At 41.8% G+C, this 19,471-nt stretch overlaps 1 protein-coding gene across 3 annotated transcripts in view; it reads left to right on the forward strand.

Moving 5' to 3' along the window:
- The first annotated feature begins 3,635 nt into the window (after positions 1 to 3,635).
- LOC307004127 (NLR family CARD domain-containing protein 3-like) overlaps positions 3,636 to 19,471 on the forward strand; it is a 101,173-nt gene continuing 85,337 nt past the window's right edge. For 2 of the 3 annotated variants that reach the window (XM_079623080.1, XM_079623082.1), the window contains exon 1: positions 3,637 to 3,757. The gene's annotated coding sequence lies outside the window, so the exon portion shown is untranslated. Of the gene's footprint in view, positions 3,758 to 19,471 lie in introns of all 3 variants that reach the window. The other variant, XM_079623081.1, reaches the window with a different exon arrangement.

Genomic DNA, 19,471 nt, shown 5'->3' on the forward strand with positions numbered 1-19,471 from the left:
GAAAAGTTTTCACTCTAAACTTCAATATCTTTGCTCAACAAGAATGAAACAAACTGCTGTTCCAGAGATTGGGTCTCTGTCTCCAGTTTTGTTTCCAAGCCAGTTATAATGAGGTTGTTCATTCTCGTGTGCTGTTCAAGATCGTCGATTCGTTTCTCCAACATAGCTATTTTCTCATCTTTCTTCATCAGTAGCATCTTAAGCGACTGAATATCAGCTGACAGTTTCTAATTCAATGCCGTCAAGTTTTCCTGTTTAGTTACGTTTCTCAGCGTTAAGCTGATCAGTTCCAATTGTTCCTCCACTCTTTTCATCTGTGCAATCGTAAATTACTCCTTTAACTTTTGAGTTAAAAGAATCAAGGAGAAAAACACATTATAGACTTCTATAACTCAATGTTAGGCTGTAGAGTTTAGAACAGCCGGGACCGGGAACACTTCCCGTAAATCCTGATGTACTTGGTACATCATAAGAAGGATGGCGTCTACGCTAATATTAGTCTCTCTGTCTATCCCGAGGTTTACCGCTGTCCACCGGAACCAGGCCGTATCCAGATCTGATGAAGGACCAGCGCCAGGACACGACGACGCCGCTGACCTGAAGTGTCAACCAGTCTCTCCTCCTCTCCACTCCGACTTCAACCAACCGGAACTGGACAAATACTCTGATTCATTCTGAACTTCATACACTGTTCACTCATTGGCCAGAGGAGAACTGGCCCCCGACTGAGCCTGGGTCCTCCCAAGGTTTTTTTCTCCATTCTGTCACCTGATAGAGTTTTGGTTCCTTGCCGCTGTTGCCTTACCTTCTGGCTTGCTTAGTTGGGGACATTTATTATTCAACAATATTATAGATCTGCCTTAAAGGTGGACGATGATGAAATTGTTTTTTGTATTATTTTCATGTTATCACTGTGAAGCTGCTTCGATACAATCTGTATCGATTTTGGAGGCCTGTAAACAATGATAAATAAAATGCGTGGAGCACCTTTTAACACAATACCCAGATATTTGAAGGCCGCAAGGGCGAAATGGTCTATCACACATTGGGGGGGACAGATGTGGGACTTTTTGTGTTGGCGCATGCACACATTTTTGTAATCAAACCCAATTCAGAGAACAGGAAAGTGGCCTAAAATGCTAACGTTAGCTGTCAAAACTGGGTTTGGTACAGTACATTTGACAAGCCTGTCACTGACCGCTATCCCAGTTTGCTTTAAAGCCAGGCTACATGCTAGCATGTATACAGTAACTGTACGTTCACACCGCCGCCGACTTGAGCTTCCAAAGTTACCGGAAGTCATTCATTTTCAATGGAAGCTGGCTTCTCTCAGCTGCAAGGAGCGTCAAATCCATCGGTGTCGCGTTTTGGCCGTTTTGAGCGTCAATCAGAAAGTTGAAAGTAGTTCAACTTTATGGAAATGAGCTATGATCATGGCTATGACGCGGTTCAGTAGCGGCAAGCAGCGGCAAAACGCCAGCAACCAAACTCCCAAAGAGTTTGCCACAGTTATGGATGCTATTCCATCTGGCATACTCATGCTTTTTGGGTTCATTATCTTTTCCTGAACCTATCAACACTCCTATTGGTGAGATATGTTTCACTATAAAAAAAGGACGAAATTATAAAGTAAGAGTCCTATTCCTTGAGAACATTATTTCTGCCCCTCCTGCAATCTCATATTGGAATGGACTTTTTGATAATTTAAATTGGAAAAATATATGGTCCATACAACAAAGGTTTCTCCTCACAAACAAAGTAAAGGAAATATATTTTAAATTAATTCATAATATTTACCCAGTTAAAAATTTCCTTAGGAAAAAATTCAGATCTGATTTTGACACTAATTGCTCTTTCTGTCAGAATGACACTGAAACTCTTCTTCACTTATTTTGGTCGTGCAGTTTTACTCAGCAACTTTGGAAAGATGTTAGTTGGTTTATCTCAAGCAATATCTTGCCAAATTTCTCTATGAATCCTTAAAGTGTTATTTTTGTTTGTTTTGAAGAGGATTCAAATGCCTGCTTTATAATAAATCTAATTATTTTCCTATGTAGATTTTATATTCACAAAAGCAAGTTTTCAAATTGTAAACAATTTTTTTTGGTGTTCTTACATGAGATAAAACATTACTTGATTACAATTTCATCCTCTCTTAACCCAAAAGCACTAAGAACATGTAAAATTTGCTAGACCTACAAACTTTTTACTTTATTAAATGTTTAGACTTATTTCATTTAAGTAATGCCCTCCTTCTTCTTTTCTTTTTTTTTCTTTTCCCCATTCTTGTTTACATCACTGTATTTTTGTTATTCATAATAATTGTTTTGTTATTATTTGGTTGTTTCACACTGTAAAATGAATGTTCAAATAAAGCATAAAAAAAAAAAAAAAACGCCAGCAACCAATCGGAATATAGACGTCCTTCATGCTGGCTGATTCTGGAGAAACATATGATGTAAACTTTCGTTCCTACCAAAACATTAGTTCCGAGAAAAAATAATGAATTGCACAGTTTAACCATCATTGAGTGAAAGTGTATAATTTGCATGTGTTTGTAAGTCCTGTCAGTTTAACAGGGCGCGCTTGACAGGGCATATATAAGAACGAGCAGAGAGAGAGAGAGAGAGAGAGAGAGCCCCGGCCGCGCGCGCGCACTCACCTGAGCGCTGTCTGCTCTCTCTCTCCCTCGCGCATATTAATCAAAATAAATTGATACGATGGTGTCGAGAAAAAAAAAATCTTTACATTTCATGGTGTGATACTTCTCTTCTCCCGAATGCTGCTACGTCAGAGCGGCCAAAGCTTCAACAAGATTCCCCGTACTTTTTGACAAGCGTCCTTGACAGGGCGGCCAGAGCTTCTTTGCAGCTCAAGTCGGCGGCGGTGTGAACGTACAGTTACGTTAGCTAGCTGTCGGCTAGCTTGTCAATATGGGAGGGACCCATTCATACAAGCTGTATGTGTATAGTATTACAGTCGAAATTCTACAATTCGAAATTCTAGTGAAATTCACCTGGCCGTTATCTAAGTGATTATGTCAGCCAAACACAGGATATTTACCATTCATAGATATGTGCCAAATGTCTGTCAGATTTCGCGCTCCTAACTCTTCTTCTGTTTGTTTTTTCCTTACTCACTGACGGTGCACGAGCTACTAAAGGTATAGGGAAAACATGACATGGATTCAGTGAGTTAGGAAAAAACAAACAGAAGAAGAGTTAGGAGGCGGGAGCGCAAAATCTGTAGGCCAGTCGAATGGATTTGGGAAATGGACCGGCCGAGATTTTATATTTTCGGAGCTGGAAAGAAAGACGTATTTGTAATCACATCGATATTGCCCGCATAATCAATCATATACAGTATGATCAAATATTGGGGGGGACAAATTGTCCTTCTTTGAATATTGGGGGGGACGTGTCCCCGTGTCCCCTCATAGAATTACGCCTATGGAAGGACGGGTAATTACCAAATTATATTTGCTTTGATAGACATCTTTAAAAAGAACCGTTAAAAAAAAGCTTAAAATGAATGCCACAAGTCCAGGCGTTTTAAGAACAAAGTCACAACTCATTTTGAAAAACTGGTTCTATTAGTTTACTGGAAAAGTTCTGGTTTAACAGGTTTCAGTTCAGAAGAAAACAACTGCACAGTCCTTTATGAAAATACACGTTTAAAGGAGTTTCAAAGTAACTTCTGCTCAAGACAGCTCAAGTTCAGTGGAGGAACCAGCAACACCACATCAGCATTATTCGTGGTTGGTAAATACTACTTTATAAAATACTGATAGATATAGATTTAAAAGTGTCATGTATCCATATCCATTCACATTGATCTAGACTTTATAAACAGCATTGACACATTGTTTATACAGTTTTTTTTTGATTGCGTACAAAACTCAAAGCAATTCTTTGCTCTGCAGATTTAAACAACAGCTTTCTGATGCCTCATATGTCTCTGTTTCTCTGTTCTCTCTTCATAAATAACCATATTCATCTCACAACCTTTATTTCAACTCTTTTAGATTAGCACTGGTACAAAATCAGATTTTTCACTACATGATTGTCGTGGCCAAAATAATTCATGATAAAAATATATTGTGATATCTATAGAAATCTTCAAAAGTAACCTTCATTTAGTCAAAATAACCTTATTTAGTTTATTTTATGAATTTATTTATTACTTTGGCTAATGAATAACACAATTGCATACAAAAGGAAATGCTAACCATTTTTAGCTTAGCACTAGCAGAGCTGCCATCTTTTGAGTTTAGCTTGGTGTGAGAGTTATGGAGCGGTATTTATTGTTTGAATTTTTAAATAAAATGGACAGAATTTGAAAGCTGAGACTTCATATCATAGTAATCTGCTCTGTCTTGTCTGTCGGTGTCAGTGTCTTTGCTTCATGATTTTTCACTGTGTGAGAATATGGTTGTGTAACGTTAGTAAGTGTGAGAACAGTGTCAATAGCGTGAGTCTCGCTCTGAATGTCTGAGAGTTGGCAGTCCTGGCACTCGTCTAGACTTGTAATTAAGCTTTTCTCCCCGAATCACAAAAGCAAACACCAGTTATTTTGCCATGAGATCTCTTATTAATTATTATATGTCAAAACATGGAAAAGAAAGACAATTTCCTGGAGTGGTGGTCTTCATTCCCAGCCTTCTCTGAGTCAGTACACAAAGGTTGGGCATTTATATGCTGACCAAAGGAACTTACATTATCTTTACAAGGTAGAGAAACATGTGTTCATGTTCAAAATGGAATGTATATTTCATGCTACACAATCCTCATTCCTTAAAGAGAATACTTCAGTCAACATGTGCATCAGTGGAAACTATGCTAGATTGCATTCACATTCCTCTGTGGTTAAAACTAACTCCTCTCACTACTCTCCATGTCCTTGGTACGTAATCTCACACACACTTGCTGTGCGGATATATGAAGGTTTATAAAAATGTTATAGCCACGAATAAAGGCTTTTATTTTTTATAAATTCTCGAGTGCCTTGGCCGTGTATGATTTTTGCAAGTTGAACTATCCCGCATCAAAGAGCACGAGATACAGACTTTATACTCCAGTAGCTCTCTTTTCATCTTGTGTTCAATCAAATGTTTGTCTCCACTAGTGATGGCCGCTTTCGTCACGTGAATTCTGTAAAAAAAAAAGGCTTTGTTATGTCACAACTGTTTCCAAATGTTTCGAAATTTCAAAGGTTTGCTGTTGGGCCGATCCCAGTAAACCTGTGTTTATGTTTTTTACCTGATCTCGGATCAGTTTTATAGTTTTGTAGACATTTTAATGAGATGTTTGTGTAATTTGCCTTGCCTTGCCTAATTTGGGGATGGACAGCCCTGCCATTCAACAATCTAAACTATGTTTCCTGTACAACGACATTACTCACTGCTTAACTACCGTAGTATGATGCATTATTCGAAGAAATCAACTAGCTAATTCAAGTATTAAAATAATAAACCTGTCAGATAACTCGTTTAGAGTAACAGTATTAAAGCATAGACTGCCTTAACCTTCTGGGGTCTGAGGGGTTTTTGGGGCCCTTGAGATGTTTTGACATGCCCTGACATTTGTGCTTACTCAGCTACTTACAACATACCTTTGGCCAACACATAATTATGCTGTATTGCAGCACAAACTCTGCTACAATAATATGTGAGCAAAATGGAAGTTACATGTTTGCATTTTATAGAAAAAATATATTATGCGTGGTTAGTAAGTTTTGGGAAAAAATTTGTCACTGCAATGAGCTCATATAACTCATACTGAATAGTTTGGCACAAGACTTTTGAGTTACCATTCTTGTAGGCTAGAATGTTTACTACAAAATGATGTGAAAATCATTCTGATCACTCTTTCACAAAACAACAATATAATGATTTAAACTTTGCAAGTCAGTTTTTGTGCCAGCGCTGCTTTATGCGTAGGGGTGTTGATGGCCATGAATATGAATGAGGGGAGACAATAGACACTCCCCCATCCATGGCTAATGCCCCATCACGGTGCTGTGAGGCAGAGAGGAGAATCTGAGAATGAGAGGAGATTCAAAGGTTTTGTTTTTCAATCTGTTTTATTGTAATTCCTCTATGTGGAGGAACTAAATGTTGTGCCTCACAAGACCACAGTGCTACCGTACATATATAAACATATAGTACCAGTCAAACGTTTGGACACATTGCCATTTTTAATATTTTTTATATTTTTGGAAGATGGCTGCATTTATTTGATCAAAAATACAGAAACAACAGTAATATTGTGAAATATTATTACAATTTAAAATAATGATTTTCTATTTTAATATACTTTAAAATATAATTTATTTCTTTGATCAAAGCTGAATTTTCAGCATCCTTACTCCAGTCTTCAGTGTCACATGATCCTTCAGAAATCATTCTAATATCATGATTTGATAATCAGGTATTATTAATGTTGGAAACCGTTGTGCTGCTTAATATTTTTTTATAACCTGTGATATTTTTTTCAGGATTCACTGATTAAAAAGAAAAGCATTTATTCAAAATAGAAATCTTTCCTAACAATATAACTTAACACATCCTTTCAAGAAAAGAAAGAAAGGTAGTGTATACTGTTACAAACAGACTCATGGGCGAATGTGAGTCAACAGAGGTCACTTGCGGTCCAGTTTCCCGGGCAGGAATCACGCAGTCTGTGCAACCATGTCAACATCAGTCTCGGTTTTCCATGACAGGGTGGACTTGGACCTGTTGCTTGTTTGCCATGGCTCTCTTCGGGACCGGTGCTTGGACATGTTCATTGTCACATCTGTTGATAACACAATCAAAGAAACTATATTATTATCGCTATCAATCACTATGGCCATGGATTAAAAAAAAGACAACCGATTTTGTAATTTCACACAAGAATAGGTAGGCCCTACTTGTATATTATGACGAGTATATTATGTATATTGTAAACACAATTACATTTCATCAGTAAAATATTACGTCTGTGCACTTACCATCTTTCTTAATTGAGAACTGAACGAAACCTGCGTGTCCCTCTGCGGTGCTGGAGAAGGAGATTGTGATGCAAACACATTCCTAAACAAATTAAAACAACTGTGTTAGCATACATTATCCAAAGATGGGCGATTAATGGGTATGGACGCACAATGCATGTAGTCTATATATCTGTTGATGGGCCATAGGACGGAGAAATATCTATTTATGGGCCATAGATGCGTCACCGCGAACTGTTGATGGCCATTATCTGCGCACGCATTTAGAGCATTTCAAACATTTACACCTGCATTCACAATCATCTGTGGCAATATTTTAGCGTGTGTCATAGGCTAACCAAAACCGAACATTTATATATAAAAATATAATGTCTAGTATTTAGACAGTATCACATTTTACCGGAGGCTGAAATATATTTGCACGAAATCATATTTACACCTAAGCAGATATTCGCAAAAGTCAGTATTTTTAGCATGATAATCAGTGTCATAAGCTAATCAAAACGGATTGAAATATAATACAAATATGTTTAGAGAGTAATATCACATTGAAACACGACCATATACGAATGTTAGGGATATTGTAAGGCAATCTTTCCTGTAAGATGTCAAAAGCTAACCAAAACTAAGCAAAATATAGTCTGAAAATTCACATGAGTTCTATATAATCAGAAAAAGAATTATATAAACACTAAACAACTTACTCGAACTTGTATCCTCGGCGGGATCAATTCGCTCTTGAAAATGCAGCCGTTCTCCGTCTGAGATGCAACCGTTTCTCTAAGGAAAAGGTGAATTCTTCCTCGCTGTCCATAATCATCTGGAGAACGACTTTACCGGAGAAGCGTGCCATCCTCAAAACGCGATGAACTATCCGTGAATCTGACGAGAAACTGCGTGTTTTCATGGCAATGATCGGGGGCGTGTGCGATGCGTATAGATGACCTCAACTATTAGCATGTGAATAGCGCCGGGGGGCGTGGCGGCATCAGCTCATTAAAAATAATGAAGAGAGAACGAAAAACTGTGCCTCTCCTTGGTTTCAAACGGATTACATAAACTAAGAATGTGTTTTTTAATATAAATTACTTCATTTAAAAGAAGAGAATTCTAGCTTCATAAAGACAAATGTCTCGTTCCTGAGTGACAAGTATTCGCTGAGTTACAGTTCATTTTCGGACGCGTTTCAGAATGGACTTCCCTGACAGAGAGAAGGCAGAAATCGCATCATGTTTATTTTTCTTTATTTGGCGAAAGACACAACACTTTGTTTTTATTGTGAGTATACACAAAAAAAATAGAAACTTAACTGGATCGAATGATGTAAAACACTTAAATGTAAGATCAAAACCAACTAAGTATTTTGAATCTCTTTTGCACTAAGAAAAAAAGCGAGCAGATCACGCCGGCGTGATTGCCGACCCCAGGGGGTTAATGTTGAGACAACAAATGGCAAAAGTGAAGGGAAAAATTAAAAACAGAGAATATGAGGTGGGAAATAAATAGATTTTCACAATGACTTTTGGGAAATTTCAGTTGTACTTCATTACAGGGTGAAACTTGTGCTAAATGCTCAATTTTGAACCATTGACAATATCAAATGCTTACAGATGTGTCTATAATGTGGCTGATTATTCCTGGCACAACAAACTGCTGTTCACGAGCAGTGTATGTCAGTACAGAAATTATTCTCATTAACATTATAGTTCATGACACTTGACTTCATACAACAGTACTGGTTATAGATATCAGTTTGCTCTTAATGTGAAATCTGAAGGGAATAAGTGAAGTCTTCCTGGTGCCTTGAAGGGAAGAATGTAGTGAGCAAGTCTAAGCCAGATGTGGGAATTTTCCATATGTGACAAAACGTCTCTGGTTACGTATGTAACCTTAGTTCCCTGAGAGGGAACGAAACGCTGCGTTTACGCTGTGGGAACACTTCCGAGTGTTTCGTCATGAAGCACATGTATAATCAGTCCAATGAATGAGCGGGACGTCAGGTGACTTCATAGACCAGGAAACTATAAATCACCCCTGAACGCAGAGCGTGACAGCTTCTGATAAGCCTGAAGCAAGTCGATCAGGGCATGCAGGAAGTATGGCAGGCGAACGCAGCGTTTCGTTCCCTCTCAGGGAACTAAGGTTACATACGTAACCAGAGACGTTCCCTATCAAGGGAACTCCCGCTGCGTTTACGCAATGGGAACCCCATACCCACTATGCCATAATGACAAGTGCCCGTTCTGTGTGAAGACCTTGCGCACTCTAGAAGCAAGCAACCTAGCCGCAGGAGTGGAGAGGTCTAAGTCATAAAATTTGACAAATGTATGCGGCGAGGACCAGCCTGCCGCATCACAAACGTTGTGAAGGGAAACTCCCGAAATTAGAGACATAGAGGCAGCCATACTCCTCGTAGAATGGGCCCGGACAGCCAAGGTGAAGGCTGTCCGGCCGCTTCATAAGCAAGTGAGATAGCCTCAACTACTCACTTGCTCATTATCTGTTTAGATGCAGGGCAACCTAACTAGGTAACCCAAAGCAAACAAATAATTGCTCTTATATACGCCACAGGACAGCTCTGTGGACATAAGCATCCAAAGCCCGGACAGGGCATAACAGATTAAGTTTTTCCTGATCTGGAGTATTAGGTGGAGGACAGAAGGCCTGCAGCACAAATGACCCGCAAATTTAGTAGGGACCTAGGAATACAACCCGGCCTGGGTGAAGAAAGAATATCACCATATCAGGTGCAAATCCAAGTACGTGCAGGCCTCAGCCTCATGTACCACGGAGAAAACGAAATAAGGATCTCTCCTCAGAGATAACCCAGCAAAGAAACATTCATTGCAGAAATCAAGTACTGTGCCATAGGGCAGATAGCAAGATTCAGAAGGTGTTCTCCGCACCAGGCAGAGAACAGTTTCTATTTCAATGCATATTCAGTCTTCTCGTGGAGGGAGCTCTAGACTGGAGTACGGTCTCTACGACCTCGGTCGAGAGACCTGAATCTATGAGCTGGGCCCCCTCAGAGGCCGAGCCCACAGTATCCATAACTCCGGAAGAGTGTGAAATATTTTGATCCTGATTGGGACGCTAAGTCCCTCCTGATCGGAATCTCCACGGGAGAGCCATCTAGAAGGGACAGTAGGTCTGAGAAACACTCTCGGGCCGGCCGGAATGGGGCTACTAATAATAGATGAGCCCCTACCCGGCAAACCCTCTCCAGAACTTCCGGGAGCAAAGATATATCGGGAAATGCGTACAGGTGTAGCCTCAACCACACCTAGTACATCGCATCCAGTCCAAGCGGAGCCCCTCGTGGGTTTTGTTTTCCCAGTTTTTTTTCCTCTCTTTAATAAATGTTGTTAATTGCATACTGTCTGCGTTTGGGTTCATCACCGAGAGCCGTGACAGAGTGTTGTTCATATATCCCAGACAACACTGAAAGATCAGCGCACGATTTAGCTAAACTCGATACGGTTCATGTCTTTCGTTATGGATTTCCTCTTTTGCGCTGGACACATAGTTTGGATCAATATTGGAGCCACTGTGGAATTATTTGAAAACACCTTTATTAGTTACAGTTTCAGGAGTATTTCTCATCAGACTCTTGAACATTGGTTTGTGAGACACTCGACTGTCGTAAGGCTTTCATCCACCATCAGACACACACCCTCAGCTGGCGCTGGTATGCGGTACGACAGAGAAGACCTGTTCTGTGGAAGAGCATGTAGAAGGAAGAGTATGGCCTGATCACACAAGCTTTTCAGAGTATGTTTTATCATGATCATTGCTTGCATTTAATCAGTCTATGTAATCCAGTGTCTTCATATGATTAAGAGGGGAAGGATCTAAGGGTTTTTAATAACAACCTGTTTTACTTTAACCTGTTAACCTTCACCAGAGCGAGGACGCTCTGAAGCGTTTTTTTTTTTAAATAGTTCAAAGTTACTATCAGATTTAATGTTATTACCTTGACAAACTATACATCATTAAAAATATATAAGTCTCACGTTTCAGTATTTGACCACTATTGTATTCTGAGAAACTTATAGTGACAGTTATGTCTTAATTTGTGTCAGGATTTATGTAATGAAAAAATGAGTCGATACCTTTAATATGAATTATGAGCGTCAGCTGCTCCATTCAGAAAAAAACTCCGGTGCTGTTGTCTTGAGAACGCGTGACAAAACAACGTTCCTCAGGGCTTTTGGCTCAAAAATGTGCAGATTTGGAGAAATATTGATATATTATCATAGGTTTACATCATATTTCTATAGACAGGAATAATATGTATTGAATTTATATCCAAATGCGTCGATGTATACATAAAGAGCGCTGGATACTCTGATGTACTGTGTTTTCAATCCATACAGCAGACTGAGGGCGCCATTTGCACAGTTTTTTCCAAATATGAAAGCTCACGAAGAAGAAATAACCTGTGACCTTCCAGGACGTCACTCACTGACATAAACACAGCTAACGTTAGCTTTCAGAGATCGCTATAACATGCAGATAAAGATGTTTTGAAGACAATAAACATGATTGCAATGATATTTGATTTACCTGTGTTCTTCGAGCCATGTCAGGTATTTTTATAATAATAGATTATATGTATAATGTAATGCTAATCGGTATAGACTTTACAATAGTGCAGAATAATATCAAATCATATATTTTCTGTCTGATTTTCTTTTCTGAAGCCAAATAAGCTCATAGAAGATTATTTAAAACACTCGACTTGCACTATAAAGTAAGTTTGGAGCACAAACAGGGTTTTAATCTCATAAATTGTCGTGTATTGATGGTGTGCTAAGCTAACATGCTAGCTAGCTCTCTAGTTGCACCTGCCATCTAGCTGTTATTTTTTATGATTTTTTTTCTAAATCGGAATGCTTACTGAAATATTTCTTTATTTAAGAAAGGCATTTGATACAGTTTCAAATGTGAAGTGAAGATTATGAAAGAAATTAGGGGGTGAAACACCGTGATTAGCCAGTCGTTAGCGATTATAATGGAGACAAAGGAAAAGAATATTTATGGCCATAAGCCGGCTGGAAAGGTGTAAATGTGTGCAGGAGAGAGTGACACTGAATGGGGCTCGTTTGCACCACAAAACAATAGAGACAATAGACTGAATAGATGCTAATAGATGACAATAAACACAAGTTTGCATTTTAGAGTCGATTCAAAATAAAGTCATTTTTAGATGATCTTGAAAAACATTTAACAAAATACAGAGTTTTAGACTTATCACCTTCAAATTTTAAATATAACATGGTCAGACATGTGTCTTTAGCTGGAGTGCATTTCTAGAGTGCTGACGGGCCAACTTCAATTTAATTTTCATGAAGATGTTTCATAAAAATAAATTTCTAATAACTTACACAACTTTGAAGCTATTCATAATTTTTTTTTCATTATGACAATAATTCATTCTACATTTCCAATAAAGTGCCAGGTGTCAGCTTTCAAATGAGACCATACTTGAGCTTTTAGGACAAAAGGTCAATTAATTGAATCTTTTTTAGGTTGGGTATGCTATTTCTGGGGATTTTTCAAAAGTGGCGCTGAAGGCTAACAGGTTAAGCAACCAGACATTGGTGTTGTTTTATTTTATTTCCTTTTATATTTAATTTCATATTCATTTATGCAGTTCTCATTTGATTTATGATTTGTTCATATTATTATTTCATTTACATAATTTATTCATTTGATCATTTAATCATTATTATTAATTTGTCATTGTCGGTTATTAGATCTTATTTTACTTATTTCCTTGCTCTTGCAGTGCTTGCTATTGTTTAATCTCATGATTGTGTGGTTTAAAGTGATGTTTGTCCTCGTGAGTTAGAGATGAGAGAATGTCTCTATTTCAAGGTTTTTAACTTCACAGGGCGATGTTGTGAAACAGTAATTTTCCATTGTATTTCTCTTGATAATGTAATACTGCGGGACTTGAGGAATCCGTGCTTACCGAGTTTTATGTGTGGGTACTTTCTGTATCTGTCGTGGTCACTTCATAGAGGAGTCAGACTAAGACTTCTGTGCCCAGAACTCAGTGTTTATTTCAACATTTCTCTTAACTATGGTTCTCTTATGAGAGTTCTCTCGTACTGCGTCGAAAGACAAGCTGCATCGGCGCTGCACACCATGGCGGTACTCCAGATCCACCAGGCCAACCTCCTCCTCAAGCAAGACGAGGAAGGCCCAGGCGTGATCAACGTGCCTGACTTACGTAGTGCCACAGACCTCGCTCTCCGCGCTACAAAGTCCGCCGCACACGCCATTGGGAGGATCATGGCCTCAGCGACTGTTGCTGAGAGACATTTATGGTTAACGCTCTCTGAGATGGCGGAGTCAGAGCGCTCTGCGTTCCTCGACGCTCCCGTCTCGACAACCAGCCTCTTCGGATCATCCGTCAAGGACTTCCCGGATCGATTCGCTGAGGTACAGAAAACGTCGCAGGCCATGAAACATTTCCTACCCAAGCGCTCCAGTTCCGCAACAGGCCGCCCTAAACAGCCGTCTGTTCGAACTCAGCAGCGCCCCGCGCCCGCCACGGCAACCCAGCAGCAACAGGCCCGAGAGAGACCACGGTCTCGCTCCGCCGGACGCCGCCGCCGCGTGGACCTCGGCCTAAGATTTCGATCAAGCCCGAGGCCTCGGCGCCATCCTAGCCCGACTAGGAAAAAGACGGTGTTCGGGTCCCGCTGCGTGCCCGCTGCCCAGTGCCCACAACCACTACATACTGCACATTTCGCGGTTTCTGTAAAAACGAAACCAACGAACGGTCAGTCAGTTCACAAACACAGTATCCCCGGTGTTATAAATGTGCCCGCTACCACGCGCCCACATTTATTCACAAACATAACGAGCCCTACGGGGTTCGCCCCGCGCACTCTCTCTCAACTCAGAGAGTCGAGCGCGCGCGGGATACCCGCTGTGTTAAGCGTGCCCCCCGCCTCAGACGCCACGGCGTCCATGTTACAGCACACGGTTGCTCTCGTGTCGCCGCCATTTCGCGACCAGGGCCCAGATTACATTCAACCCCTAGTCACTCGTGCGGATGCATGGGAAAGACTTCCCGGGGCCTCAGAATGGGTGCTAGAGACTATAAAAAGAGGCTATTCGCTACAGTTTTATCGACGCCCTCCCCGTCACACGGCGAGAGTCGAAACCACGGTAAAAACAGAAGTAGCACATCTACTTCGGGCCGAAATAGCGAAGCTGTTGAGCAAAGGGGCAATAGAGCCTTTATCTCAAGCTCAGAGCGAAGGGGGTCTGTACAGCAGATATTTCCTGGTACCAAAGAAAGACCCATTTTAGATTTGAGGCATCTGAAGTTCAGAATGCTCACGACCAGAAAAATCCTCGAGCAGATTCGCCGAGGAGACTGGTTTATGGCAATAGATCTGAAAGACGCGTATTTTCACATACAAATTGCGTCACGTCACAGGCGATTTTTGAGATTCGCCTTCAAGGGCCAGGCATATCAATACACAGTCCTGCCATTCGGCCTGTCCCTAGCACCTCGTACATTTACAGTGTGCATGGACGCGGCGCTGGCACCCCTGAGACTCCGAGGCGTTCGAATTCTGAATTATTTGGACGATTGGCTGATTCTAGCTCAATCACCTTCAGAACTCACTCGCCACAAAACCCTAATACTCGATCACCTCGAGTGCTTAGGTCTAAGAGTCAATTGGGAGAAAAGTTCACTGTTTCCCAGTCAAAGGATCTCCTTTTTGGGACTGGATCTGAACTAGCTGTCTATGACGGCACAGCTGTCATCACAGCGCAGGCGAAACACCCTGCATATGGCGAAATCCTTCCGCAGCGGTCATATAGTGCCGCTCAGGAGATTTCAGAAAATGCTAGGCCTCATGGCCTCATCTTCGGCGGTACTACAGTTGGGCCTGCTGCGCATGCGCCCACTGCAGTTCTGGCTGGGAGCGCGTGTACCGCGCCGAGCATGGGTTCACGGTCATTATCGCCTCAAGGTCAATCAGGAATGCATTTCAGCCCTGACACCATGGAGAGCGTCAGACTGCTACCGGTCAGGTGTAAGCCTGGGGACTTCCTCGAGCCTGAAGGTGGTGTCCACGGACGCGTCCACCTCAGGCTGAGGAGCACTGCTCGAAGGCAGACCGTTCTTTGGCCAGTGGGCGGAACAGGTCAGACTACCGCACATAAACTGCCTAGAAATGATAGCAGTGGACTTTGCGCTGAGGCGCTTTTGTCCTCGGATAAAAGGGCACCACGTCCTGGTCCGTTCGGACAACATGTCGGTAGTAGCCTATATAAACCGCCAGGCGTGAAATCCCGAAACCTCTTCAGGCTGACGGAACGCATCCTGGTATGGGCCCAGCACAACCTGCGCTCGCTGAGAGCAATGCATGTGCCAGGGCACCTGAACGTAGGCCCAGACAGACTCTCACGGAACAACGTTCCGACGGGAGAGTGGTCTCTACACACACAAACAGTGCAACTGTTGTGGAAGACGTTCGGCAGAGCGGAAATAGACCTGTTTGCAAACCATGAAAACGCTCACTGCCCGAAATTCTTTTCAAAGAGCATGAACGCACTGGCCAGTGTCTGGCCCCGCCGTCCGCTCTATGCTTTTCCTCCTGTCTCACTCCTGCCTCAGGTACTGGAGCGAATCAGGGAAAGCGGATGATCAGGGCTACTCGTTGCTCCATACTAGATGAACCAACCATGGTTCCCAGTTTTGATGCAGCTGAAGAGCACTGCCCCTTGGCCGATTCCAGTGAGGAGGGACCTCTCTCGCAGGCCAAGGGCTCGATTTTGCATCCTCGCCCGGATCTCTGGTCCCTACATGTGTGGGCCATAAACGGGTACCCGCTAACCTCCCGAAGGGAGTGCTAGACACGATCGAGCAGGATAGAGCTCCGTCCACTAGGCGGCTCTACGCCTCCAAATGGTCTGTGTTTTCTGGTTGGTGTTCAGACCAGGGTCTGTCACCCCTACAGTGCGGGGAAACAGAGATTCTCTCCTTCCTACAGGAGCTGTTGGATAAGGGTAGAACCCCATCCACGCTCAAAGTCTATGTGGCAGCCATATCAGCGTTCGTTAACCCAACGCTTGGCCGTTCACTGGGCAGAAACGACCTGGTGGTCCGTTTCCTTACAGGAGCCAGGAGGTTAAATCCTCCCAGACCTCCTTCAGTCCCCATCTGGGACCTTTCTACGGTACTGAATGCCATGAAAGGGGCCCCTTTCGAGCCTATTCACTCAGTTGACATGAAACATCTGTCTTTCAAGATCGTGTTTCTTTTGGCTCTTGCTTCAGTGAAGCGCGTGGGGGATTTCCCTCAACACACCGTTCAGGGCTCAGGTCATCTCCCTGTCGGCTCTGCCGGCCTCTGAGGACGGAAATAGCTCCCTTTGCCCGGTCAGAGCATTAAGAGCTTATGTGTCCCGCTCCGCTGTTTTTCGACAGACGGAGCAGCTCTTCGTTTCGTTCAGTGGACGCTCTAAAGGGCGAGCCGCAACGAAGCAAAGCCTGTCTCGATGGGTGGTGGACGCCATTGCATCAGAGCACATTCTACGAGAGGCATGACCTCTTCGTGGGCTTGGTATAGCGGAATCTCGTTGCAAGATATCTGTATGGTGGCAGGCTGGGCCTCCCCGTCTACATTTATAAGGTTCTATAACATACAGGTTCCTGCGTTGCAGGCAAAACTGCTCTCGGTCTAGAAGACTGTATATGGTGTTCCTGCCCCGCGCTGCGGCCCAGGTCATCTAACGTTTTAAGCATCACTCACTGACAACTGTGTCCCATGAGCATGCTATGACCCTCATATATATCTATTTATTTACATATATATGTTATTATGCCCTCAGGGGCACTATTATGAAGGGATGATGCTAATTTCTAGCCGCTCTCCCTATAAACCCTTTGTTTAGGCACTTGTATGCTGAGTGTCTGTGTCGGTCCAAGAGCACGCACGGCGTGTTACAGGGGTTCCCGTAGCGTCTTTCGACGCAGTACGAGAGAACTCTCGTAAGAGAACGTACTCGGTTACTAACGTAACCTCGGTTCTCTCTAGAAGACTGAACGAGTACTGCGTCTCAGGCCGTGCGTGCCCACGCTGCGTCGCTTCAGTGGCGAAAATCAGTGTGGAGACAGCTATGCTTCATATTTATAGGCCTAAACCACGCCCGTTTCGGCGGGAGGTGACGCAGAGGGCGCGAAGCGCCCTCATTGGGTCAAGCGTCACTGAGGCCTCGCAAAGGCTGTGCTTTTCTACCAGAGCAGCCAATAAGTGCGCGAGTTGCTCCGCCTAAGGTTGTATGCTACAGAAAAGCGTTTTACAATATTACAAAATTAAGGATTCATTTTTAGGCTTCAATCTCGTGAAAGAAATCTTTCCTGTAGCGTCTTTCGACGCAGTACTCGTTCCCTCTTCTAGAGAGAACCGAGGTTACGTTAGTAACCGAGTACGCTCTACATCGTTCCACCCGATTACATTGTGCATTTCTCCATCCATATTATCTCTCCACTTCCTCTTTCCCGACTCCTCTTTTTAAGTTTTTCTCTCCATTACGCTCGCGATATCTCGCGTACCATCTAACTTTATTTAAACCTTCCCATTTCAACTCTTACAATAATAACACTTGTTAGAATTGTACTGGTCAGACAAAGTGTAACATCTAGACAATGTCTGAGCACTGAAACATACACAAGATTATTCAATAAACTCTGCCCTTTTATTATCACCATTGCTTCGTCTCCTGCGTCTGCTCTTCCCTGACTTTCTCAGTCAAATTAGAAGCTAATTTGCATTTAAAGAGACAAAAACAGCACATTTTTGCTTCCACTCAAAAAGGGGCATTTACAGGATGAGATAATAAACTAGATTTAAAAACTACATTGAGACAAACTTTGAAGTTGGCTTGAGAAAGCCTGACCAGAAAGTTTTCAAATGTTTTAAATGCTTAAAGGTTGAAGTTTTTGAAGCAGAATCAAATAAAAGGACAGTCAAGTCAAATAAAACACGTTTTATCTTCTGTTTATTTGGTAACACTACAATAAGATACCATTCATTAACATTACTTAATGCCTTATCTAACATCAACACATTGAGTGAACAATATATTTGTACAACATTAATGTATGTTTGTGAATGTTATTTAATACAAACACTTGATTGTTCATGAACAGATAAAACTTTTGATTTTAAAAATGTATTTGTAGGCTACATTTTTAAATTACCCCAAGGAGAATAATTGCTTCAGTGTATATAACTATTGTTAGGTCATTTTATGTAATATTATCTAACAAATGGATACACTTTAATATATGCAAATTTAATCTAAATTAGCTTTGGTACCGAAATTGGTACCGAGAACCGTCAATTTTCACAGGTATCGGTACCGAATACTGAAATTGTGGTACCGTGACAACACTAGTTGCTAGGGTACTCATTGCTAGGATGTTTCAGATAGATGCCATGCATAAAGGAGCGTTATAGGATCCCTTTAAAGCAGGGGTGTCCAAACTTTTTTTAGTGAGGGCCAAATACAGAAAAATAAACAAAGGGCCGGGCCACACACTATATTGACACATGAATACTGCATTTTTACGACCTGGCTTGTTACTCAAGGTCTCAACATAAAAAGGAACAGGAACAAACAGTTTAGGTTTTAAAATTTAAAATGAATAAAGAACTGTTTATTGTTAAAGTAAAAAGTGTGGTATGAATTAAATACAATGTCAGTTGTGTGTGTTTGCAAAGAGTCAGGTAGGTTAATAACTGGAACTGCACTGCTCGTGCACTGGAACGACAGGCCTGCAGGTGGCACATGAAAACATGAACATGTGTAAACTGTAAGGTTTACCATATTTAGCAGGACTTGTCAGACTAATAATCTGAGGCTATTTCAAGAGACTGCTAATTCGCCTAAAGAACAATTCTCACAAATAAAAAATACTTCAAAACTAACGCACACAATTCAAAAGCGACAACGAGGAAGGTGCAGCAAGACTCGTGCAACAACCAACTCACAGCGCTCGCCCCCGGGGGGAAACGCGTTCATGTGACAGATCTGTGCGCGGCGCCGATGTCCGTGGTACTAGGTCACACGCGCACTGCTTTTAGCTTTATTGTTAACAGAGTTGGGCTCAAGCTTCTTGTGTGGGCCATATTCAATTATATTTTCAAAATTTGCCGCGGGCCAATAAAAACTGGATCGCGGGCCGTAGTTTGGACACCCCTGCTTTAAAGGATCGCTCCACTTTTTTTGGAAATAGGCTCGTTTTCCAACTTCACTACAGTTAAACAGTTGAGTTTTACCATTTTCGAATCCATTCAGCCGATCTCTGGGTCTGGTGGTAGCCCTTTTAGCATAGCTTAGCATAAATCATTGAATCTGATTAGACCGTTAGCATCTCTCTCAAAAAAATGACCAAAGAGTTTCAATATTTTTCCTATTTAAAACTCGACTCTTCTGTGGTT

This window comes from Phoxinus phoxinus (assembly GCF_949152265.1).
Source record: "Phoxinus phoxinus genome assembly, chromosome: 9".
NCBI lineage: Eukaryota > Metazoa > Chordata > Actinopteri > Cypriniformes > Leuciscidae > Phoxinus > Phoxinus phoxinus.